The following is a 26,673-nucleotide window of genomic DNA, read 5'->3' as shown; positions in this document are numbered from 1 at the left end:
TCTCAAGTGACCAAGGAGGCACTGAGATCCTTGGTGATCAGCCGAAAGGAGAGATGCACAACATCTCATTTGATGAATCTCAACATAGAGTGTTGGAAATAAAACTGAGAGAGGGGGTGAATCAGTGTTATCAAATCAATAATTTAATTTTCAAAACTGATTTGTATACGCTACTTCAGCGTAGTGAACTAGCGTGTATATGCGACTGTACTTAATGCAACTAGCGTATATGCAAAGATCTTTTATTTACCCAAACTATCATGCATTGAACTTTAACCAGTATATCAGGAATTCATTAAATAGTGCAGTAAAAGCAAAATAAAGCATCACACACACACATGAACACCAAGATATAAGGTGGAAACCCAATGTGGGTGAAAACCACATGCTGCAATCATCTCTATCTACTTTTAATAATAAGAGAATTATGTTTACAATTTTTGTGCTGGTGCAGTCTTATACCAGTACGCGAGCTTCTACCTACAGAAGGCTACAACCTTCTCTCGTTCTCCAGCTTCTACTAGATGGCAGCTGCAACCCCTAGCTCTTGTACTAGCTGATATGTTTACTAGTACGTAGGTGCCAACCTACAGAAGGCTACAACCTTCTCTTTTCTTCTAGGGACCACATTTCATAAATTTTCAGACTGGATGCATCAACAACCTCAATCTTCAACCAATCTCCTTTTGAACCAACCACAACCGAATCAATCAATCATTGATCATTCAGAATGGTGTCACCAGAATACAGCAACCAGAACCCAAGCCAAAACCTAGAACACTGCAACAGCAAACAGAAGCAACTAAAACATATTTTATAAGGTATACGCTACTTGCATGTGTCGAACCTGCGTGCATACATGCTTTCCTCAAGGCGAACCAACGTACAGATCTGCAAATCAAATTTATGATGTATACGCTGTTTTGATATGTAGAACCAGCGTGTATACGCTGTTTTTCTAAAGTGAACCTGCATACAGATCTGTAAATGATGATTTAAACATTACAACTATTCCAGACTTCAGTCATACCCAGATCATCATATTTACAGACTACAACATGCGCCAGTTATTCAGATAAATGATCAAACCATATAAAGATAATTCACTTCAAGCCTTGAGATCCTGATACATCATTAGATCTTATCCTTAATCAGACGCTAAGGTTCATCTTTGGTTCAAATCAAGCACAACACCATAAGCCAATATCCTGCATATTAGATCTCACACTTCATTAGATATTCGATACTTGCACACCCTGACCTAATGATCTTCTCCTCCTTTTATAGTCTTAGGTCTTTCTCAATACCATGGACCAAAACCACGTAGGACCAATACCTTGGACCAAATACCTAGGGTCAATACCTCGGACCAGATACCTTGGACCAATACCATGGACCAAATACTTCGGACCAAAAATTTAGTTTTCCAAGGTATACGCGCTTTTCCTTCTGTGAAAGTGTGTGTGTACGTATACACGGCTTGTATCCAGTGAACCTACGTGTATATGCAACTTGGTGAATGGTGAACTTGTGTAATCCTCTCTTTCTTCATTCTGATCTGTAATTTCTTTGCTGTTTACTTGCTATACTTTCATCTGAGTGAGTTGCCTTCTGAACTGATTCCTTGAAGCTGCCCTGCATTTCATCACATCTGTAAACACTATTGTCATGCATGCATTCTATCACATCTGATATCTCTTATGTAGATTCATCTAGTTACCATATACAGGTGAGTTGTTCTACTACAAGTGGGTTGCCATCAAGTACAACACATACATCATAATGCCAACATAGAGTTGTGCAGTCTTGCAGAGTTTCAACTCCAAAGGATCATACATCTCCTGCGCAAGTTGAGGAATGAGTTATCGTGACTAATGTGCAAACATCCAGTGGCCTTGGCCAATGCAACTAAAGTGTATGCTGAAGCCACTAGCTCAATTGTTCGCTTTTTGATAGCTGAAAATGAGTGAATTGCAAAGGAACTACAGACGACCAAGCAAGGAGGAGACTTGGTAATAATGTCTGCCCGAGCTGAACTAAAGAAGGCAATACTAGATGAAGTATTGTCCCTTGACATAGTTATGCGAGCATTGTACTCCAAGTTTGGTACCGTGCATAAGGAATTCGTCCATCTCAATGAATGGAAGCAATGATATGCTAGAAGAGAATGTATCTTGATGAACTTGCATGCTGTTGTTGATGACATGCAAACATGGATGATGAAATACAAGAGAGCCTCGCTTCACTTGCCTAAGATGATGAGGGCTAATGCGGTCGAATTGAAGGCACATATCTAGAGTCAGATCCGGAACTATGAAGAGCTACCGCAACTCATCACTTGCATACAGGCTTCTCATGCACGAGTATTCAAGAGTATGGATGTTATGGTGCGCACACATGCGCTCACATCTATTGGGACTCTCACCCAAGCGAAGACAAAGAAACAAGTCCAACTAGAGCTTGACTCGTACTTCAACGAGTTGATGTGCATTGCCACCAGCCTAGACTTGCCCATTAGTGCAGACATCATGCACATGTTGCTAGTCCGGCTGCATTGAAGACAATGGTGTGTATGCTTTCAGACGAGTTGGCTAGAGGAGCCCAAGTAGTGTACCTAGATGCTATGGAGGCAAGAGTCAGGTTTCAGACGGATGTCACCACGGAACACACAGACACCATCAAGGACTACCGATCTTGGCATCAGTATGTTACTATCGATCAACATGAAGATGTTGAGGGGTTGGACTTCCATGGTTGTCTAAGTCAGAGTGATGTCTAACATGGCTTGCTCAAGACATTTTGTTTCACATGGGTACATGTGCATTGTAATGCAAATTCATGTCAAGTGTAAGTCAAGTGTCGATAGTCGGATGTAACATTCATAGAGTCGGTGAAGAGTCATGAGGGTAGTTGAACTGTCACAAAGGGGAATGTCGAGGGTCACCCCACCCTTTGTTATAAATAGTACCTCATAACTCATTGTAAAGGCTTTTGGTCAACCAAGCTTCCGATAAGACTATCTTGGAGAGAGCTTGGACAATATTGTAACAAGCCTTGGCTTCTCCACTGCACAGAGCTAGTACATCTCTTTGGAGGAGTAGGCAGATGTGGCTGTAACGTTCCACTATTAGAACTAGTGGTTGGACATGGATGTATTGTATGACTGGAACTTACACTTCTTTATATAATAAGAGCCAGCACGTTTCATGCATATGTTGTATTGTATTCTATGTTGTCTGTTTTACTCTAAATGATGTATGTATTGGTTTTCTTATGCATGCATGTATGGATTCTGTATATGCATGAATCTTTCTAAAATGTGTTGTTGGTTTAACCATCACTTTGGATTGCTTGCTAACTTGCCTTCCATGTTGTGATGTATCTTTGCTCATGTGTTCCCTTCCAAGCCGAGTACTATTAGAGGCTGCCAAGGGGTGCACTCATCTCAACCCCCGTGTGTTAGAATGTCTCATGCACCTTCCTTGACTCACTGCAGCTGTCACATCCTTGCTACCAATAGAGTTATCTTACTTGCCTCTGTGCAAAATCGCGGTCAAGGCATTACCATGTGGCCCACTGCTGGGAATCCTACACCAAATAGTCTGAGGTCTAGTTGGGACTTCTTACTGGGGAGATCCCTTGACATGTTGGCAGGTCCAGCACCATCAATAGGTTTGAAAGCTATATTAAAACCAAAATTGGGAGTCCATGGGTTTTGAATCCAGAACCTTCTTAACAACAAGTAACTTAATATAACTATGTCAAGTATCGTTCCAACCACACACTTTGCCTTATTCACTCTCAAACTTTGTTACAAAATCCCATTCAAATGGTTCAAAAGGAACCATAGAAAATACATGAGAGATGAGGGCATATGCAGGCTAATGAAGACATGAACCTCAAGAAGATTCTAGGAATATTATTAGAGCATATGATAGGGAATATTTCAAAGAATATTCTCTATAAGGAATCTTTAAGATTCCCTTGGAGCCAATTTGTGAAGGTGTCAGATTCATGTCAAGTTCATACCCAAATGAACCAGAATTTCGCTAGGAACCTGATGGCATGTTTGGTTTTGTGATATGAGTAGCAGATTTTTCAGAAGCAAAATGTTGAGGGCAGAACCATAAAGGTGGAACCTTGAGGCCAGAATTTTCATGGAATCTAAAAGATTCCCTAGAGGCCTGAAAATGATAACTTTAGAATTAGACCAATTTTATACTCATTTTTCTCATTTTTTCACAATGAACGCGATGGCGTGATTAATTTCTTTGTCTGAGAAGTCTAATTTCAGCCAACCCGCATAAAAGAATCTTTGAGCAATCTTTGAGATTCCCGGGGAATCCAAATTTGACCAAGCCAGAAAGGGGTCGAGTTTATAGTCATATTTCACGGTTTTTCATGAAGAATTCAACCGTGCAGTCTATTTCTTCAACAGAGGTGTGAATTTTTAGGCCATCCCTAGAAGTGGAGGTATAAGATTCATTGATGCCATGTCTTCTTTTGACTTTTGCTGAGATGATCATTTGATGTTGAGATCCATGTTTGTCATTTTGTTGGAGGATCCTTGTATGCCACTTCATGTGAGAGTTTCTTATTTTTTCATGCTGAAGGAGAGATTTTATGAGTGAGAGTTCTTATAGAAGAGCGTCTCGTGGAGATACATGCCACTCTAGTTAAGGGAGTTCTTCCTTGTATTGACAAATAATACATCATGTACTCATCATCATCTTGCAACATTTAATGAAGTGGCCTCCCCACTGTTGACACCGGGCCCGGAGACGTAGTCCTCACTAGATGAAATCCATTATCAATTTGTGTTTGTTATTTGATTTGATGGTTTCTTTTATGTTTGATTTTTTTTTTTTAAGTATGCACATGTGGTTTTTCATACTCTTTCACATGTAATTTTGCTAACATCAGAGAAGTAAAAGATCTTGGTTAATTCTAGTAGCTGAGATAATTCAGATCAGACATGACCAACTCTCGTCAAATTTACTCAAACAACATTTTTTAGTCTTTTTTAAAACATTGACATTGTTTTCTATTACAACAACTTTAGCAATAACTTTCCCTGTGTCTGTAGACTTAATTTGACAATTTTTACATCAAAAGATAACATCATATACCTAATCACACATCTGAATAACACTTAGAAAATTGTGTTTCAAACCTTCAACAAATAAAATGGTTTTCACTTTACCTCTTCCACTTACCAGAATTATACTACCTTTTCCCATTATTTTACCTAGAGCATCGTTTTCCAAACGTGACATTGCCTTTTCTGTTATCTTTAGTGATAGAAATTTATTTTTATCACTTGTCATATGCTTTCAACAACCATTGTCTACATACCAATGGCTTCCCTGATTTTGTGCATACCACATTGTGCCACACTTTTCACGATTTTCTTGTTTTCTCTGCTACAATACCTTAGGTTTTTCTTTAGCTTGCTTGATCTTAGGGGCTGGTATATTTTTTTTATATCGCAGGTAGTTGCCTTATGCCCATAACTATGACAGTTATAACATTCCAACATGTCAGTCAATCAAGAAAAAAAATTGTTGTTCTTGGGTATACATCTCTTTATCCTTGCAAATTTGTTATTTGACTGATATAATATTTTTCTTTGACTTATGATTTCCCTATATCCTAAATTTACTCTACAATTTGCAACTTTATATCCATAATTCAGGCATGTAAAGCAATAGCCAGGGAAAATATTTTCATACATAGGAGAAATTTGTCTATTGAATTCTTGTTATCTTCTCCTTGGAGGCACAACAAGTCTTCACTGAATATATGCTTGAGCATTGTGGCTATCTCAATGGTTGTAAGTTGTGTTTAATTTTTGTTGATGATTACCATTTATACCCATTTTTGCCTCGTGACTGTTCTTTTTATTTTTTTGCTCCAGTTGCTTGTGTTTACTTCTATTATTTTCCTTTCCTTGTTGGGTCATATATCTATCATTTTCATTTTCTTATTGCTACTAAGATGTATTTTTTATGGCTATTACGTTGTCTAATCCTTTATTTCATCAACAAAGCTAATGGGCTACTTTCCTTTATGTGTCGCTGAACTTGATTCTCCTTCATAGCCCAAACTGGTCTTGATATGAGGGGATCTTTGGACACTTGGAATTTCATTCACAGTATTGGTCCCCTTGAAAAATTTCTAGTTTAGACTTACTTGTACCTTAGTAATGTCTAACTCTTTTCTAAGAGTGACAACCTCCTCCTTGACATTTTCAAATGCCTTCTCTTTTTCTTTCAACTACTCCAACAAAGTATCTTCAATTTTCTTTCCTTAATTTTTAGAAGAGGTGCCAAATTTTCAAAGTTTTTCTCTTTCATGGTTTGCCAAGATTTTTTTTGCATGTATTCATTTTCCTTAGCCTTTGAGTTTCATTTAAGGCATTAACCAGTTCACCTTCAAAGTCAACTTTATGTTGGGTGTGGAGCCTGATTATCTTCTATATTCAAAGGTTTCAACCGATTGTATACCCCAGGAAGACTGTACATCCCTCCGCGCGGGGGGGTGTAGGGGGACTTGTCCCCCCCCGCCCCCCCGCAGGGGTCCGAGGGGGTAAATCCCCCCCGGCTGGGGGGTTCGGGGGCAGCACCCCCAAAGTTAAAAATAGATGTAAAATTGCCTTGTAAAAGTCTAGTAATTTCTAGTCAATCTGGGTCGTTCATTAGGCGGATGATCTGACGGTAGAAGTTATGTTTAATTTAGGGTTTTTTTCCCTAGAAGGCAACCCCTCACTATGTATGAGGGAATTGTATTGCGTCTATGTAGATCTATATTCGGAGTGAGGAAGAGAGAGGAGATTGAGAGCGAAGAGGGTGTTATAGCGAATCTGTTGTAGGTTGTATCTCTTCAGTTTGCTGGATAATATAATAAAAGAAGGACTGGTTGTTTCTCTGTGGATGTAGCCCAAACTGGGTGAACCACGTATATCTGTGTCTCTCTTGTTTTATGTGTTTTCTATATTTATATTTCTACAATATTTTATGTGTTCCATTGCTCTGTAATATATATAATTTTCTAACACTTTAGCCACTTCTTCATTAGGCTCTCCATGATCTTTTTCTAGAGTGTCTAAAGCCATGAACATGGATTCCTTTGTGCTTCATTTAGATCTGTCCTCATCAGAGGATTGCACATCTTCATCTTCTAAGGAACTGCTACTATCTTGAGTATAAAAAATTCTATTTTTAACATTCTTCTCCTTCATGTTCATGCTTATTTTTCTTTTTGTTCGACACATAGAAGCATAATGACCTACTTTACCACAATTGAAACACTTGAAAGGAAACTTATTATTGTATTTACTTGATCCCCTCTTTAGTTTCCTAACAAACCTAGCCTTCTCGTTATCTAATTCATACCATGAGTCATATTGATCTTCTTTGGCCTTTTGTCTGCTTTGAAGGCTACCTCCATTCTTTTATTTCTTCCTTTTGCAATCCTCATTTCATAGGCAATCAATGTTCCAAGAAACTAATCCAGCATTAGAGCATTGAGATATGTCATTTTCTTTAATAGTTGACACCTTGGGATTGAACCTTTTAGGAAGTGACCTCAACATCTTTTGAACTACAACTGACTCCTCTATTTTTTCATCAAGTCCTCTTATTGTATTGACTACTTCGTCCACTCACAAGAAAAACTTGGTTATTTCCTCATCCTCATGCATCTTTAGGGATTCAAGCTACATTATGAAGCCTTGTAGTTTGGCCTTCTTTACCTTATTGTTTTCTTATAGTAACTACTCATCTTATTCTAGATTGCCTTGATAGTGGTGCAATCCATAACTTTGGCAAATTCAGAATCAGGTAGTCTAGCAATGAGTGCATTAATTTCCTTTGCATTATATGTGAACTCAAGATTTTCATCTTTTGTAATCAAAACTGGTGGCTTGGTATAGTCAACTTGCATTGCGTCCTATACATATGCACCAAGAGATTGCAAGTTAGTCTTTGTTCTTATTAAAATCTGATGTTCTATGTTGTAACAATCACTTATTGAAAAACTTCTTTATGTTGCAATTAGTTAAGCAATTATTGATAGAACATAAACCAAATGAAAAATGGAAAACAACCAAGAACAAAATGAGACATAGAGAATTTAGTTCCAATGACCAAGTAAAAACCCACAAGGGGAAAACCCAACCAAATTCTTCTTCTATTAGATATCAATTGTTCAACATAGATAACTCGGATGCGGGTGATAATCAAGATAATTAAGGTGATAAGACGGTCGGGCGACGGACGGGCTAGCCACATGGTCGCCTGCGTCTACCCTCATGCCAACCTGAGAAGCATTCAAGGCACCTTGTAGGCACCATTAAATGAGTGCTATGGCCGAGACAGCACCACAAAACTCATAACAATGGCATCTGTAGACCATGATGACATTCCTCCTCCCTTGCTCCACTGTATTTTCCCTCCTCAGGCCGCAGAGCCCTGTTCACGCACTGTAACAGGTAGCCGATGCTGGCTGCTAAGTTGTATAGACCTGGGCAACAAGTTTCATTATTCTCATACCAGACTCTGCAACTTAGCTCCTGCTCAGACCTCCTTTGTCCATTCTCTGCGCGGTTATTCCACCAACCCCTCTGCTGCTAACTTTGCTTTCAATCCTGCCATGACTCGCATCTGACATCGAATGCGGAGTAGGAGAGGAGGCACTCGTGGCGGGAGCATCTGCCCTCCTGCAACGCCCAGCCCTGACTTAGTCTCCCCTGCCTATTCAGATGACATTCCCAATCCTTATAGCTCCATTTCTGGCCGATACCCCGACACCCGTAGCAGAAGGGGAAGAGCTCGGCTCCAAGGTGCAGGAAGGAGGGATGTTGTTGTTCACACAGCCAATTTTCCCCTTCCTCCGCATCATGCTCCCCATACAACGCAATTCCGTTTTCGAAGCACCCTGAATCGACCTGTAATCACAACTACTGTTACTATCACATTCTCTGAAGAAATTGACCCATCGACACCTCCACCTGAGCACAATGATGACCAACACAGAGCAGCACCAAGCAACAGGGGCATTCACAACCCAGGCGAACAACAACCCGACGAAGATAGAGCCACCCTGCATGGTAAAGCGTTGGCTGGCAGTTAGCAGGATGTTGAGGGCAAACTGGGCGACACGCAGGCTTCAGGAAACCGACGGGGCGACACGTCTGGAATGCATGCGAGAGCGAGTAGCACCGTGCGTGCCCATCTAGCTCAAGGCAGCGGCACGTCAGCAAAAGAAGACTATTGGTATAAATACGCGTGTCTGATTGAGGAAGAACCGACCCCAGACAATCGTTAGTCTCGACACTTGGAAGCCAGGTGGCACCATTTTTCCAGGTGGATGTCTTTTTTCCTGATGATTGGGCAATTTCAGTAATGTCGGTGTTTTATGGTTTTGTCTATGCAGTGTCTAAGATCTTTTTTTGGTCAAAACTGATAACCCCTATGTGGGTTCTTTTGATTTCATGGACTGGTTTCCCCTTTGTTGGGGCAGTCAAGGTTAGACAGTCATATTTTTTTATGAACGATACTCAATGCTATTAAGGCCATGGCTCATTGTAAATACTTTTTTGTATCATATTAATAGAACAATCTTACTTAGAAAAAAAAAAAATTGTTCAACAGAGATACAAAGTACAATAAGAGATCAAGAGAATGAGTAAGTTCACCCAAATCTAAAGAATCTATATCATAGAGATCACTAATAGCAGAAGTTGATGCTAACACTGAATCAACCTTCAATTTTTTCTCTTACTCTCAAAGTCTCTCTTCCTCACAATCTTCTTCAAGTCTCTCCAACTCTCTCTCTCAATTTTGAATCCTTCTTTCATATTGCACAAGTAATGAGGAGATGAAATGATATGCGATATAGATATAGGAGGAGCAACAAATTTTGGTCATAAAGGAGTAATACACATGCCTTGAGGAAGAGTAACATATGCCATTTAGGGAGTGTAACTTGCACCATTATGGAGAGGCAATGCATGCCTTGTAACATATGTCATTAAGAGGAAGGCAATACATGACTAGATGGAGGAATCTTGCATGCCTTAGTAACTTTTTCCATAAAGGAGAGAGCTATGCATGCCTTAGTAACTTATGCCATAAAAGAGAGTGTAACATATGTATTAAAGAGTACATAAGAGGAATATTTTATGAGATGACTTTGATGAGTGTAAGAGAGTGTAAGAAGAGTGCATTGAATCTATTAAGGGGGAGAGAGTAATAAAGTACCTTGTGATTCATCTAAGAGACGGGAGAAAGAAATGATTGAGAGGGTCAGGTGCCTTGAAGTTACTTATAATAATAATATCATAGTATCATAAGGATAATAATAAAGGTAATGATAATATTGATAATTAATTCAAAATTGAACTAGTATGATTGATTAATAAGTTAAGTGATTTTCCAACATCTATACTTGATTATGAATTGATGCAAGGTGATTTACTATTTTTGGAAAGTCATGCCTGAGATGCTAGACATGAATTTCTATTTTAGAAAGTCACTCCATAATTGATATAAATGAAATTTAATTTAAATAAATTCATCCTTGAGCTACCAATTTTCAGCAATTTTTACATTTCGTAATGTATAGTTGATCCCAATAGACGTGGGAGCCTTGTTGATGTATCCTCCATCTTTTTTAGCCATTGTCCCTGACCTTCTTTCTAGTTATTAAAATGATCCTGAAGGAACTTGGCTCTGATACCAATTGTTAAAAACCAGGAAAATGCTAAGAGGGGAATGGGGTGGGGGGTGAATCAGTGTTTTAATAATTTAAAAATTCTTTGCTCAAGGTAAAATATTAGTTAACACAATAATGAATAACAATACACAAAACTCATAAATCTGAACACAAGATATTAACATGGAAACCCAACTGGGAAAACCACCGACTCTTTTGATTATGATGCAACATAAAGCTTCAACTTCAAGCTACATCAATTTTTGTGTAGGCTAAAACCTACATAAGGCTTCAACATTCTTTCTCTTTGCAAGCACTAACTTGTTGATTTTCCAAGCACCAAACTGAAAGAAGCTTCAACTCTCTTTTTAATAGCACTAACTGAAAGGAAGCACCAACTCGCATAGCCCTACAAATCCTTCTTTCATATAATTTTCAAACTCATATCATAAAGGCTTCTCTGTCATAAATAAATTATATTTTGTGTTCACAAAATCACCTATTCACTGCTCTCTCAAGCTCCAAAATACTCAAATAACTTGAATATTGTTCGTGTATTTCTTCTTATACCCTGCTACTACTTATAAATATTTAGAACTATTGTTTTACTCCGTTGATTTGCTATTTCTAGGTTTAACAATTAGTTTTACCTTAGATATATTCTTCAAATTAATTTTTGTTTATTTTTCTAATCAATCAATTGAACATTGTGATTCTCTTTTCTCACTGTACTTTTCTGATTAATCTTTAACTTTTATTCTCAATTAACATCTTGAACTCTGTTGAATTGATGTTGTTTTGATATGCATATCAATCTATCATGATTTGCAATTTAACAACATGTTTTAATTTTGGTTTTGCTTTGTCTTAATTGGCGTCTTCAACTTCTTTAATCCTTTTCTTCTCTTGTTGTTAAGTTAGTTAGCAAATTCAATAAAAATGAACAATTAGCTTAACTCAGATTTGTTTTGTTGATTTGATGCTCTGATACTTCATTTTGCATGTTGTATTGATTTGAAATTTATTTGTGTTCTCCAATCTATTTAAATTGTAGCTTTGTTTTGCCTTAATTGTTGTCTTCACTACTACTACTCTATGCTTTTAATTGAACAATCAGTGAACTCGTGCTGCAATTGTTTTTTTTTTTACTCTCAGCCTTCATGTAAACATCACATGTCGCATGCAATCAACATGCAATCTTTTAATATATGCTCCATAAGCCACCTTTGACATGAATGATGACACTTTGCTAACATTCATGAATATCTTATACATGAAAGCCCATTTGATAATCATGTTTTTAAGATTGCAAATTTTTGTGGGAAACAACTTGTTGAATTCAAGTATTTTTCAAGAGTATTCAACCTCACGTGCCAGGGAAGCCAACTAAAAGTGATGTGATTTCATATGCTTTCATATATGATTAGTTTCCTTATAATTTAACTATATATGTGATCACTATTAGCAAGGAGGGGCAACAATCTTCTTGTGGGTTTCTTTTGGAGCTACACCCAATTTCCCTCTTGCTTGACAATTTTAAGAGTAATATTAATGAGTTGTCCCATGCTTACATTGAAAAATATTATTACATCATCCCCATCCACGTTTGTATTGAAGAAGCTTGCAACGAAACAAATAAACCTCCAGATGCTTTCATACTTTTTTGCACCATCAAAATCCTATCTTAGATTTTGTCCAAATGGTGAAGGAAATTCTAACACATGTTTAGTCAAGGTTTGATGTTTCATTATTTTGAGTTGTGAGCACAAAGACAAACTCTATTGTATCAATGAACTCATCAAATGGTTCCACTGGATTTATGATTTTACTTAGCATGTTCTCTTTACTATGTTAGAGTGTAGGTTGAATAAGATCCTTAACATGAACATTAATTTCATTTATTTTCCACATTTTATTTATTTTGAATAAAAGGAAGTGATGCTCACATGATATGAAACTTTGAAAGATTAATAGATGTTATTTATTTTTGTTTCATTTCATTTCATTTATGCATGGATTTATTTCTTTCTCTCAAGGAAGGGATAAGTCACATTTGCCATTCCCCTTCCTTTGCACTTAACATCCATTTGTTAAGAATGTTTCAAGTTCATAGGTTTATAGGGATTCTAGAGTTCTCATGCACTCTCTTGATGAGCATGTCCCCAAGTGTGAACCATCTATTACACCTTAGATTCTCTATAGTGTACCCTACTTTTTTTTTGCAGCAAATGTGGCCATCATGATGAGTCAAAAGTGTAATGGTGATTGTAGATATGCATTGCATTCAACCATGTTGGGATGAATTGATGTGAAAGTATTTGTCTAGTTGATAGTCCATACCCATTTGGTGGTTGGTCATGGCTAGTGATTTTAGTTCCCATTTCAAGGCATTTGTGTTTATTTCTATAACTAACTATCTCTTGATTGCAGTAATGCCCCATCAGGTTGGACATTAATGTTTTGGGTAGGCATTCAGGAATATTGATGTGGATCTACGAGGAAACATGATTTACAAGAGCCCCTATCTACCCACTTATTTTATATGCTATATAAAGGTGTTACTCTTATGTAAAGGTTGTCATACCTATAGTTTAGCACACCTATTTTGTAATGTACATGGACCACTTCTCTTATGTATGTATAACACTTTGGCTAGGAGGTGATGTTGCACTCTTTCATGCATTTTCACATTTCTCAAGGTAGTCTCATTGTTATTGAGGCATTGGTCACATCCTCCAAGGAACAAATGGGTTATTTGTACACACGTGGACATCATCTACACATGCCACATGGAAAACTAGAGAGTGCCCCCCTTAGTTTTCAAATCTTGAGCTGATTTTTATCCATTATGAGGCTCAACCACACCTACGACCACTCTATGAAAGTTGTAGGGTTAGTTTCAGCATGTGATGATTTGGAGGGGTCATTTGAGTGACTTCCTAGCTCAAATAAATGGCATGAAATTCAAAGCAAGTCTGATAATGTGTAGGTGACTAAAGAGCATGATTCGAGGACTTGTTAGCCTATTTGGAGTATTTGACTTGTTGGGGCCTTATTTACCTTTCTCGAGAGGCTGTTCCACCTCCTAAGGCTATATGTTGGGTAAAAAGTGAACAAAGATGGTTTTTTGTTTTGAAACCCCTCCACATCATTTTCAAAGAAAAATTGAGCCTCTAACGTTGATCACTCCCCTTTTAAGGGTGATGCCACCTCTATTGTGAGGGTTTAGTAGACATGTGCAATCATGTCTTCTACTTTTACTTAGTCTCCTTGGGTAGATGAAAATCCACTTTTACATTCCCTCCTCAACATATAAAAAATCATCATACCATTAACCTAGCAACATAAAATAGATATACACACATATAAGAAAAATTCTCATGTAAAAAAAATAGAAATGAGCTTATCCACAACACCAAAATAATAGTTAGATAATTTCCAAAATGCAAAATATAGCATCGTGTCCAAAATTATTAAAAATCTTATTTCTTCCACCACTATGTGTAGAACCAAAGGAGAGGCAAGTCCTAATTTAGAGGGTCAAGTTGTCCTTGAGGTAGGATGTGTTAGAAAATCAGAAAGGCAGAAAGATTTCCTTATGTTGATAATTACTTGTGTTCTTATTATTTTCTTTAATGTTCTTCTTTTATCTTTGTATCATCAAGCAATCATCAAAACAAAACATGAAAATCAACGACACAAGATGTAGGCTCTCAGCTAGTGCTAAAACCCCTCTATAAAGGAAAACCTAGTCAAACTCTTCCACTAGTAAATCAAATTGAGATAGACCAAGACCTTAGACTCAAAAACCCTTCCTCCTCCAAGTCAACCTTCCAAGATGATTCAACAAAATTCGGTAGTCCCTTCTTGTTCAACAACTACAACCCAACAACAATATAGAACTTTGATCCTTAGCAACTTCAGAATTTCGGCTCCCAACAGCAATCCAAAACTTCAACCCCAACTACTTCAGAACTTCAGCTTAGCAACAATCCAATAACTTCGCATGTGTGAGATAGGGAGGGAGAATATTTCGACTTCTTATGCTTGACAAGGTCCTCCTTTTTCGCTAGCCCTTTCCTCCTTGTTCCTTGAATTTCACACCTTTTTCTTGTCCCAGAAATTGCAAATCGAACTTGATGATTGAGTGCTCCAAATGAGGTTGAGTTGTTTCCTTTATATAAGAGATAAAGCCCCTCAATTAGGTTGATTTGTCTAGTTTGAGGCTGACTTGGTAGAGGAGGCCTAGAAGACCTAATTTACATCAAAATAAATTTGTTTCTTGATTGGCAGTGCCAAAGAAGGGTAGGGTCTATTACATTATGACATGAACAAGGAAACTTGACATAAACCCTAGAAGCCTACAATAGAGGCTTAAACCTAAAAATCATTGACCCAAGCATGAAACCCATGCTTTAATAAGTCAATTTCTTTTTTAATAAAATTTCTTTTTCTTTCTTTTGACAAATACATTACATCATGAATCAAATACAATTATGAAGATCGACACTAGTTACATTCTTCAACATGATGGATGTGACTATTGAAAAGTGTAACTAGGTTCGGTCTTAATAATGACATGTGTAATTGTGATTTTATGTAATTGATGTAAATAAGAAAATAAAATTATTTTTGTAGTACTTGAATCATGGGTTTAATGAACAAGGAATTTTATTTTATTTAAGGTTCCCATTGTGAACCTTTAGGTTTTTTCATCAAGTCATAAAGTCTATTGAGTCAATGTCAAAGTTTGAAGACCCATTTGGGCATGTTACACATTGTAAAAGGAAATTTATTTGTGTCATAAACCCTCCAAGACCTTGTCACAAAGCAACTTTGATCTCAACCTTAATATGTATCCAAAAAGGCATGCCATCCTAGGCACTTGTTCAAGTCGGCTTATTTTGGATGCACTGACTACTATATATAGGCAGCTCGGCCTTCATTTGAAGATAAACAATTTCGATCAATCTGAAACAAAAAAGAAGTGCAAGCAAGGTGAAGAAATATAGTCATATAACCAACATTAAGAAGGAAGGAAAGATTGAAGTATTTGTCATTGTTCTTGGGCTCGTAACCTCACACGTGTGGCAAAAAAGCTAGGGTTTTTGTAGTGATATCCTAACAGTCCAAGAGAGGATCATCTAAAGGGTCTCCAAATCAATTCTATTGTTAGCCAAGTTCATCTAGAGAAGTCTCCAAGTATAACGAAGAAAGAAAACACCTCCAATCTCCTCACACATGAGAAATTGCAGATATGTGGAAAAGAGGCCAAAGTTTCAGGGTAGCCGAGAAGTGCAGTGAAGGAAGAAATTTGAATTGTGTTGACATGTGAAAGAAGGAGAAGTAGCGAAGAAGGATTGTGTTACTTGGTCTTGGAGAGGTCATTTTTTCAAGGGTCTAGGTCATGGTCTTGGTGTTCATCAATTGAAGTTTCTATAAGAAGAAGAATTCATTTGGTTTTTCCTCTCAATTGGGAGAGGTTTTGGCCCTAGATGATAACCAACATTGTGTGTCTCTTGTCTCTTTATGGTTTATGCAATGGTAATTGTTTGATGAAGAACACTATAACAACATAAGTAAAAGAATATATTAATATAAGGAGTAAAAAGCATTGAAAAGCAATTATCTATCATAGAAAAACCACATAGTTACTTTTCCCTAGATTTCTCAACACGGTTTCAAAGCTAAGGTGACAAAGTCAAGAAAGGGCATCTTATCAAGGGCCACTCAAGACATCAAACCAAGAAGATCATCAAACAAAGTCAAGATATACAAGGAAGTGACAAAACCCTAGATCGAAGATAAAGTCTACACTAGAAAGAAGTCTTGGAATCCTCAAACCATCTCAAGAGACCTCAAAGACCCTACTCAAGTTGAAGGACTTATACATCAAGTTCCTTTCTAGAAAAGAAAGACGAAGGACGTTGTCATCAAGATTCTAAGGCAGTCTCCCTCTCATTGAAGCAAGGTCCTTACCATTGAAGATGTCATCATTGATATTCATCAACAAAGACTCCACCATCAAAGGATCTAAAGAGATCTCCATCTCTGTGGGATCAAGGATCATTGTTGAAGAAAACCATCTTCATCAAGAAAAGGTTTTATATTCTCTATTGTTGGAAATACTGAGAGGGGGGTGAATCAATATTTCTTTTCAGTTGTTATTATTACCAGTTTAGATTCTTTACAATTTTAACCAAAGAAATGATTTTATTATATATAGAAAAGAATTGAATACAATATCTGATGAACTTTGCCAAGTACCAACTTGGACTTTGATGAAGTTCCGACCTCTAGGGCTTTGACCCTATCTTATCAAGGCACCGACATTGAATTTAGGAGCACCAACTCTAAGGACACCAATCCTTTCAATTCTGAGGTACCTACCCCAAGGGCTCTGACCCTATATTTTTACTTTGTCAAGAAATGTTTGATTATATTACACTACTCCCAAGGTCTTCTTCACTAAGCTCTGTCCTTTGTAGTATTTGTAACAAGTCGTGGTCTACACTACAGATTCATTTTAGGTCCAAGCCTTCCAAGATTAACCCTGTCAAAATATTTTGTTTTCCCACTCAGTCTTTGGCTTCCTTCTTCACTTGACCTTTGCCTTTCGCTGGACCTTTGGCTTCTTGCTCAACCTTTGGCTTCCTTTGTTTCTTCAAGTTCACGAGTTGTGAACTGTCTCACCTTCTCTATGATAGATGCCTGAAATTAGTCCTTGTGGTGAGGCATTTAGCTTGTATTTATACAGGTTTTATCAATACCCAAAGGACACGTTCATTTGGAGGGAGACGCTGACTTATTGCACATTACAAAATATATCGTAAACTTGTTTATTTTCAGAAATTTCATAGGAGAAGGTCGTACCCACATGAGGTCCCACATCCATGTCATCACCTTTAATCGCAATCACAACTTTACAAAACTCCCACAATCGCAACATTCAATATTACCGATATAACATTACTGATACCCTACTACCGATGGAGCAGATGCGATGTGACATTAAATTGTTTTTGATAACTCCATCGGGTCCACAACCTTATTGCAATTGGAGTTGTTGAGTGTAACATCCCTTTATGACTTGCAATATGCGACATGCGATATTATATTAAGGTTGTTACTATAAATTGTTTGGGTCTGCATATAATATCACAATCGTTGTTTTAGTGTGATATTCCTTTAAGATTTTGCGATACACAACTTCTGATAAGCGGATGCGATATTTCATTAAAGTGCATTATAATGGTGCGACGGGTCTACAATGATATCGCAATCGACATTTTTGAATGTAATAGGCCTTCATAACTTGCGAAGGCTCTGAAACGACAGATGTGATATAACAATAGGGCATATTGTGATGGAACCATTGGGTTTGTAATACATATCTCATCGGGGGTTTTGAGCAGTGGCATATAATAAAACCGTTGATAAAGCTGTTGATCTGTTAACTTCGATGTGTTGTTAATTTCTTTCCTTTTGGCTTTTTCTCTCAGGCATATGTGATAGTTCAATAAAGGTGAATTGTAATAGAATCCAGAGTGCTCCTCTACCGCAATGCTCCTCCACTGTTTTCTTCGACTCTTACTCTTGGCTTGGTTTTCATGTGGCTTCTCTTGCTCTGACAGCGCTTGTTCTTGATTTCCAATGGCTTCCCTGATGGCTTTCCTCCTTGGCTTCTTTCTCGTGTTACTTCATTGATCTGCTCTGCTTCTCCTTGGCTTCACATCATCATTTAGTATTCCAGAATATTGCCATATTGACATCAAACACAATCTAGATCAACAATCTCCCCCTTTGTCATTGACGGAAATATACTTCTTCTCTCCCCCTTTGACATCAATGGCAATGGAGTGTGCAGGGACTCCCCCTGTCGAACTCCCCTATCACACGACATCTTAAGAATCAGTTTAGTGTGTTGCTAGAGCAATTATCCCCATCTTTTGACGAAGATGTTCAAATGCTTCTCGAGGAAGAGGTTTGGTGAAAATATCTGCAATCTGTTTCTTAGTATTAATATATTCCAACTTGATGTTTTGTTCAGCCACTTGTTCACAGAGAAAATGATACTTGATTGGTATATGTTTGGTCTTTGAGTGCATCACTGGATTTTTACTGAGATTGATAGCAATTGTGTTGTCACAATAGATGGTGATTGGTCGTTTAGTTTCTATCTTGACATCCTTCAAAGCTTCCTTCATCCATAGTATTTGTGTACAACAGTCAGTTGTAGCTATATATTCGTATTTGTGTACAACAGTCAGTGGTGGCTATATATTCGCCTTCAGCTGTAGAGAGAGATGTTGATGAATTTTTTTGTTGAGCCAAGATACAAGGCAATCTCCCATAAAAAATGCATTTCCACTGGTGCTTTTACGATCATCCATGCTTCCAGCGCAATCAACATCGGTATAAGCTGTCATTGTAAGATTTGTGCTTTTGGGATACCAAAGACCAAATTCAGGAGTTCCTTTCAAGTATCTGAAAATTCTTTTCACAACCAACAAATGGGATTGCTTAGGAGCTAATTGAAATCTTCCCACTATTCATATTGCTTTCATAATGTCAGGTCTTGTAGCGGTTAAGTATAAGAGAACTCCAATTACTGACCTGTAAAGAGTTGCATCTACCGCGGGGGGGGGATTCATCATCTTTGCTTAATTTGCAGTTTGTAGTCATCGGTGTGCTCAGAGGTGCACATTCTTCCATTCTGTATCTTTTAAGCATGTATTTAAGATATTTTGTTTGATAAATGAACATACATGTTGTGGCTTGTAATACTCGCTGTCCAAGGAAGAAGGATAGCTCACCAATCATAAACATTTGAAATTCTTTTGACATATTTTGAGAAAACTCATGGCTCATTTCATTATTATTGCTAGAAAAAATCAGATCATCAACATATACAAGAGTGATTAGTAATTTATCCTTATCCATCTTCATGTAGAGATTACTTCCTTCCACCCCCTTTTTGAAGTCTTGTTGTTGTAGATATTGATCCAATCATGTGTGCCATGCTCTAGGAGCTTGTTTCAACCCGTATAATTCCTTTTTCAATTTACATACAAAGTCTTTTCCTTCTGCTAGATCAAAACCTTTTGGTTGCTCCATGTAGACTTCTTCCTTGAGTTCCCCATTCAGAAAAGCTGATTTTACGTCCATTTGATAGACTTTGAATCCTTTTGAGCAAGAAAATGCCAAGAACATCCTTATAGCTTCCATGCGAGCTACTGGTGCAAAGGTTTCTTCAAAGTCAATTCCTTCAATTTGTGAATAACCCTTACAGACAAGCCTTGCCTTATTTCTGATGATTTGTCCATCTTCATTCATTTTGTTTTTGAACACCCACTTAGTTCCAATTATATTTTTATCCTTTGGACGAGGTACCAGCTCCCATGTCTCATTTTTCTCGATTTGAGACATTTCTTCTTCCATGGCTTCCACCCAATGAGGATCCTTACTTGCTTGAGTAAAAGTTTCTGGTTCTATCATAGATAGGAGAGAAACATCATTTTTCTTTGGTGTACTTGTCATCCTTCTTCGGGTTTGTATCCCTTCATCTACATTGCCAATAATCTACTCTTTCAGGTGATGTTTTTGGAGGAATTTCACTTTTGAAGGAGTTTGAGATGGTTCTTTTTCCTTTTGTTTTTCTTGATCTTTTTCCTCCTTTTCAGGTTCTTCTTCGCTTTCTTCAATGAAAGGGTCAACTTCATGATCTTCAATTTTCTTTACTGGAAGGCCTTCATCAATACTTTCCAATATTTTCCATAGTTGATTATTGTAGCACTTGTAAGCTTTGCTTCTGGTAGAATATCCAAGAAATATTCCTTCATCAACCCGAGAATCAAAATTTTCCTGGAGAGTCATCATTGATCTTTATGAAGCATTTGCTTCCAAAAATCCTGAAGTATTTTACTGAAGCGGGTCTTCCTTTCCATAACTCATAAGAAGTCTTCTCATTATTTGGTATTAGTTGAGTTCGATTCAAGGTATAAACTATTGTCTCGACTGCTTCCCTCCAAAATTTTGGTTGCAAGTCAACTGCTAGTAACATAGTTCTTGCCATTTCTTGAACAATTCGGTTTCTCCTTTCAACTACCCCATTTTTCTTAGGTGTTCTAGTAGCGGAGAATTCTCTTTCGATTCCATTTTCATTACAGAGTTCATCAAATTCTTTTGAGGTGAATTCTCCCCCCCTATCCATTCTAAGACATTTAATTTTGGAATCCTTTTCATTTTCTACAAGAGCTTTAAGATTCTTAAAACATTCAAATGCTTCAGATTTATATTTTATTTAACATACTCACATCACTCTAGTATAGTCATCAACGAATAAAGCCAAGTAACTTTCTCCATGGAGTGTTGGAGTTCTAGTTGACCCACATAGATCTGCATGAATGATCTCCAGAGGTTTTGATGTGGAGAACTCCTTAGTCTTGTGGCTGGTTCTCGTTTTCTTGCCATGTTGACATGGGCCACATACAACTTGTTCTGGTTTGAACATCTTTGGAATGTCCCTCACTGCATTGATTTAGCTAATATTGATCAAGTTTCTGTATTCAAGCTTCTGTGATCCATAATGAATTAAACAAAGTCTTTTGGTAGAAATCACATGAGAGAATTTTTCGGCGACGCATTTCGAACCAACAAGTGTGGTTCATCATCAGGACCAGATGAAGAGGCAGACCATGGAAAAGGCTTAAATAGAGAGCAATGTAGAGACATAATTTCAGCCTTGAAATTATGTTTCTACATTGCTCTCTATTTAAGCCTTTTCCATGGTCTGCCTCTTCATCTGGTCCTGAGGCTGAAATTATGTCTCTACATTCCTCTCTATTTAAGCCTTTTCCATGGTCTGCCTCTTCATCTGGTCCTGATGATGAACCACACTTGTTGGTTCGAAACACGTTGCCAAAAAATTCTCTCGTGTGATTTCTACCGAAATACTTTGTTTACTTGATCAAGTTATCAAAACTTGTAAGCCCCAGTTGTTTATGCCACAACCAACTTTCATATGTTTGACTTAGATAACATTTTTCTTCTTGAATTTTGTTCAAAATGTAGGCATTATCTGATGTTCTAACTCCTTTCACCACAAGTTCTCCTGAGGAAGATTTCCTTATTTCATAATTTTTAGTGTTGAAGACAACATTATGTCCTTGATCACGGATCTAGCTAACACTCAAGAGATTGTGTTTGAGCCCATCTACCAGCAAAGCATTTTGAGCCTTTCCTTTTCCATTAACAAGGGTAATGGTTCCTTTTCCAACAATTTTGGCAGATCCACTCCCAAAGGATACATTTCCTTCCTTTTTGTTCAATGAGACAAACTTCCTTTTTTCCCCTCTCATATGTCTAGAGCACCCATTATCCACAAACCAAATATTTTCATCACTGTGAGCACATAGAGCTAGACCACATTTATCTGTATTAGGATTTTCATCTTTTACTTCTCTTCTTTTGAGGGGGCAATTATGTTCACTATGTCCATTATCATTACATAATGAGAAAATTGGATCAAATTTGGCCAAAGGATCAAAAGAGTTGAAGATCTTGATTTGTCCTTGCCCTTTGAGACTACATGGTTTGTTTGTTTGATCCTTCAATCTTGGTGCTTCATTCTTACAAGCCATGCAATGTTTAGCTTGATGACCAAAATTTTTACAATAATAACAATGCCCAAAAAAGATAGTTTGGTACCTGTTGTAATAGCCATGATTTGAATCAACCTTCTTTCTTGGAGTTACTCTTTCTTCATTTTTTGGATTTGAGATGGGCCTTTGATGAGATGATTTTTCTTCTTTTGGATTGCTGGAAAGTATGTCGGCATAGCTTCTTGCATTATCCTTAGTACTTGATGATTCTCCTTTAAAACCAATCCCGGACTTGTCACTTTGAGATTTCTAAGCGTTGAGAATGTGATCAAGTGTTTGAGAACTTTGCCAACTTCTTTTGATTTGTTCCAATTCTTTCTTGAGAGATACTATTTCAGCTTCACGTCTTTCACATATTTCTTCCTTTTCTTTTAGTTTATTGTTCATGATGTCCTCCCTTCTTTTAGCTTCCTCTTTTTCCGTTTTAAGAGAGATGACCTTCTTTCATAACTTCTCATTTTCTTCAATGGCACTTATTAGTAATTCATTTGTATCTACTTTGTTTTCCTGTCTTGGTTCATCATATTCAGTGAATGCCATAAATATTACTTCTTTGCTTCCAGCATAGTCATTTTCTTCATCTGATTCATCATTACTTCCTTTGTGATGAAACGTATCTTTGGATGATTTATTTTTGATGACCACATATTCATCCTCATCAAATTCATCTTGTTTAATCTTTTTGTATATCCTCCTTTTTTAATCTTCCTCATCATCACTGTCATACTTATGAGGGCATTTTGCAGCATAATGACCTATTCTTCCACATTCGAAACAAATAAGAGGGTTCTTACCTTTTAGCTTGGATCCTTTCTCTAGTCTTCATACAAATTGCGCCAATTCGTATTCAACATCGGACTCATCACTGTTGGTTTTCCATCCTTTCCCCTTTTTTAATTTTGAGGCCTTGAATGTTGCATCTTTGGAACTTGGGATTCTTTTTCTCATCTCATAGGAAATGAGGATTCCATGAAGTTCATCCATCTTGAGAGTGTCTAGGTTCTTCATTTCTTCTATAGCACTTACTTTGGAGTCAAATCCATCTGGGAGAGATCTTAAGACCTTTTGAACAATAGTGCTTTCTTCAATCTTTTCTCCCAATCCTTTAAGAGAGTTGACTACTTCAGCTACTCGGAGGAAGTATGATGCAATATCTTCTTCATCATCCATTTTCAGACTTTCGAACTACCTCCTATGAGTTTGAAGCTTTGCCTTCTTAACTTTGGAGTCTCGATCATATAATCTAACCAGCTTATCCCATACTTCTTTGGCCGAGTCACAATTCAAGACTTTCGTAAACTCAGAATCAGTAATTCCACTGGTAATGGAATTTAGAGCTTTGGCATTTGCAATGTACGCTTTCCTTTCATCTTGATCAGTAGGAAGAGTGGGAGGGTCATTATACCCATTCAAAACAGAGTTCCAAACTTCAGGTCCAAGGGACATTAAGTAGTAAGACATTCTCTTTTTCCAAAAATCAAAATTTGTACCATCAAACAAGGGAAGCCTTCCTGTCATTTCTTGATTCTTCATTGTAACTAAGAATCCTTCTTCCAGTTGTTAGGCTGATTCTGAAGAAGTTGGCTCTGATACCAATTGTTGGAAATACCGGGGGGGGGGAATCAATATTTCTTTTCAATTGTTATTATTACCAGTTTAGATTCTTTACAACTTTAAACAATTAAATGATTTTTATTATATATAGAAAAGAATTGAATACAATATCTAATGAACTTTGTCAAGTACCAACTTGGACTTTGACGAGGTTCCAACCTCTAGGGCTTCGACCCTATCATATCAAGGCACCAACCTTGAATTTAGGAGCACCAACTCCAAGGACACCAATTCTTTCGATTCTGAGGCACCAACCCCAAGGGCTCCAACCCTATATTTTTACTTGTCAAGAAATGTTTGATTGTATTACATTGCTCCCAAGGTCTTCTTCACTAAGCCATGTCCTTTGTAGTCTTTGTAACAGGGCACGGTCTGCACTACAGATTCATTTTAGGTCTGAGCCTTCCAAGATTAACCTAGTCAAAATATTTTGTTTTCCCGCTCGGTCTTCGACTTCCTTCTTCACTCGACCTTCACCTTCCGCTGGACCTTCGACTTCCTTCTTTCCCACTGGACCTTTGGCTTCCTGCTCGACCTTCGACTTCCTCTATTTCTTCAAGTTCACGAGTTGTGAACTGTCTCACCTTCTCTATGATAGATGCCCAAGATCAGTCCTTGAGGTGAGGCGTTTAGCTTGTATTTATACGGGTTTCATCAATACCCAAAGGACACATTCATTTGGAGGGAGAAGCCGACTTATTGCATATTACAAAATATATCGTAAACTTGTTTATTTTCGGAAATTTCATAGGAGAAGGTCATACCCACATGAGGTTCCACATCCATGTCATCACCTTTAATAGAAATCACAACTTTACAAAACTCCCGCAATCGCAACATTCAATATTACTGATATAACATTGATGCGATGTGACATTAAACTGTTTTTGATAACTTCGTCAGCTCCACAACCTTACTAAAATCGGAGTTGTTGAATGTAACATCCCTTTATGACTTGCAATATGTGACGGATGTGATATTATATTAGGGTTGTTACTATAAACTTTTCGGGTCCACATATAATATCACAATCGTTGTTTTAGTGTGACATTCCTTTAAGATTTTGCGATACATAACTTCTAATAGGCGAATGTGATATTTCATTAAAGTGCATTATAATGGTGCGGCGGGTCCGCAATGATATCGCAATCAGCGTTTTTGAATGTAACAAGCCTTCATAACTTGCGAAGGTTCCAATACGGCGGATGCGATATAACAATAGGGTGTATTGTGATGGAACCACCGGGTCCGTAATACATATCGCATCAGGGGTTTTGAGCAATGGCATATAATAGAACCGTCGATAAAGCTGCCAATATATTAACTTTGATGCGTTGTTAATTCCTTTCCTTTTGGGTTTTTCTCTTGGGCATATGCGATAGTTCAATAAAGGTGAATTGTAACAAAATCCACAGTGCTCCTCCATCGCAATGCTCCTCCACTGTTTTTTTCAACTCTTACTCTTGGCTTGGTTTTCCTATGGCTTCTCTTACTCCAAAAGCTCTTGTTCTTGATTTCCAATGGCTTCCCTGATGACTTTCTTCCTTGGCTTCTTGCTCCTGTTACATCATTGATCTACTCTGCTTCTCCTTAGCTTCACATCATCATTTAGTATTCCAAAATATTGCCATATGATGTCAATGATAATCTAGATGAACAATGTCCAACCAAGTCTTGGAATCCTCAAACCATCTCAAGAGACCTCAAAGACCCTACTCAAGTTGAAGGAATTATACATCAAGTTCCTTTCTAGAAAAGAAAGACGAAGGAAACTTTCATCAAGATTCTAAGGCAGTCTCCCTCTCGTTGAAGCAAGGTCCTTACCATTGAAGATGTCATCATTGATCTTCATCAACAAATACTCCACCATCAAAGGATCCAAAGAGATCTCCATCTCTCTAGGATCAAGGATCATTGTTGAAGAAAACCATCTTCATCAAGAAAAGGTTTTATATTCTCTATATCATCATCAACATCAAGAAAGTAACAAGGAGAAGGAGCATCCTATCAAGTAAGTATATTTATGTCCACATCTGAATCTGTCAGAATGTATTTTTGCAAGGAAAGCAACAAATTGGTTGGGGCTTCAAACTATCTTGCATGGAAGAAAAGGACAGATCTGAAACTCATTGAAAATGAGGTTATGGAACATGTCAAAGGATCTATCGCTAAACCAACAAAGGAAGATGCTTAAGCACTTGCAATGTATATGAAAGGGGAAGTTAGGGCTCAAAGGATTCTCATATAATCCATCAAGGATCTCCTCATTCCATATGTATCAAAACTCAAAACTTCAAAAGAAATCTATGACAAACTGGTAAAGTTGTATTCGGTAAGCATTGCTCAAGAAGTCATCTCATTAAGGCAAGAACTCTACAAGCTAAATATGTCAAGGGAAGATGGAATAGCCTCATACTTTATGAGGATATCTGAAATTAGGGATCAACTTCAAGATATGGGAGAAGTAATGTCTGATAGAGAAATGACTAGAGTTGTACTAAATGCACTACCAGAGGAATGGGGTAACTTTACTTCAAGTATTTATGGGAAGAAAGAAGCTACTTCATTCCAGGATCTATCGTCTCTATGCAAGATTGAAGAATCTAGAGTAAAGGCCAAATATGATGTGGGCGCAGGTCAGCAAAATCAAGCTTATGCTACAATGACAATAAGAAAGGGA

The sequence above is a fragment of the Pinus tabuliformis genome, chromosome 4_1 (assembly GCF_031772625.1).
Source record: "Pinus tabuliformis cultivar Carrire ecotype Pingquan chromosome 4_1, CPIR1, whole genome shotgun sequence".
Lineage (NCBI taxonomy): Eukaryota > Viridiplantae > Streptophyta > Pinopsida > Pinales > Pinaceae > Pinus > Pinus tabuliformis.
This window is presented reverse-complemented; position numbering follows the sequence as displayed.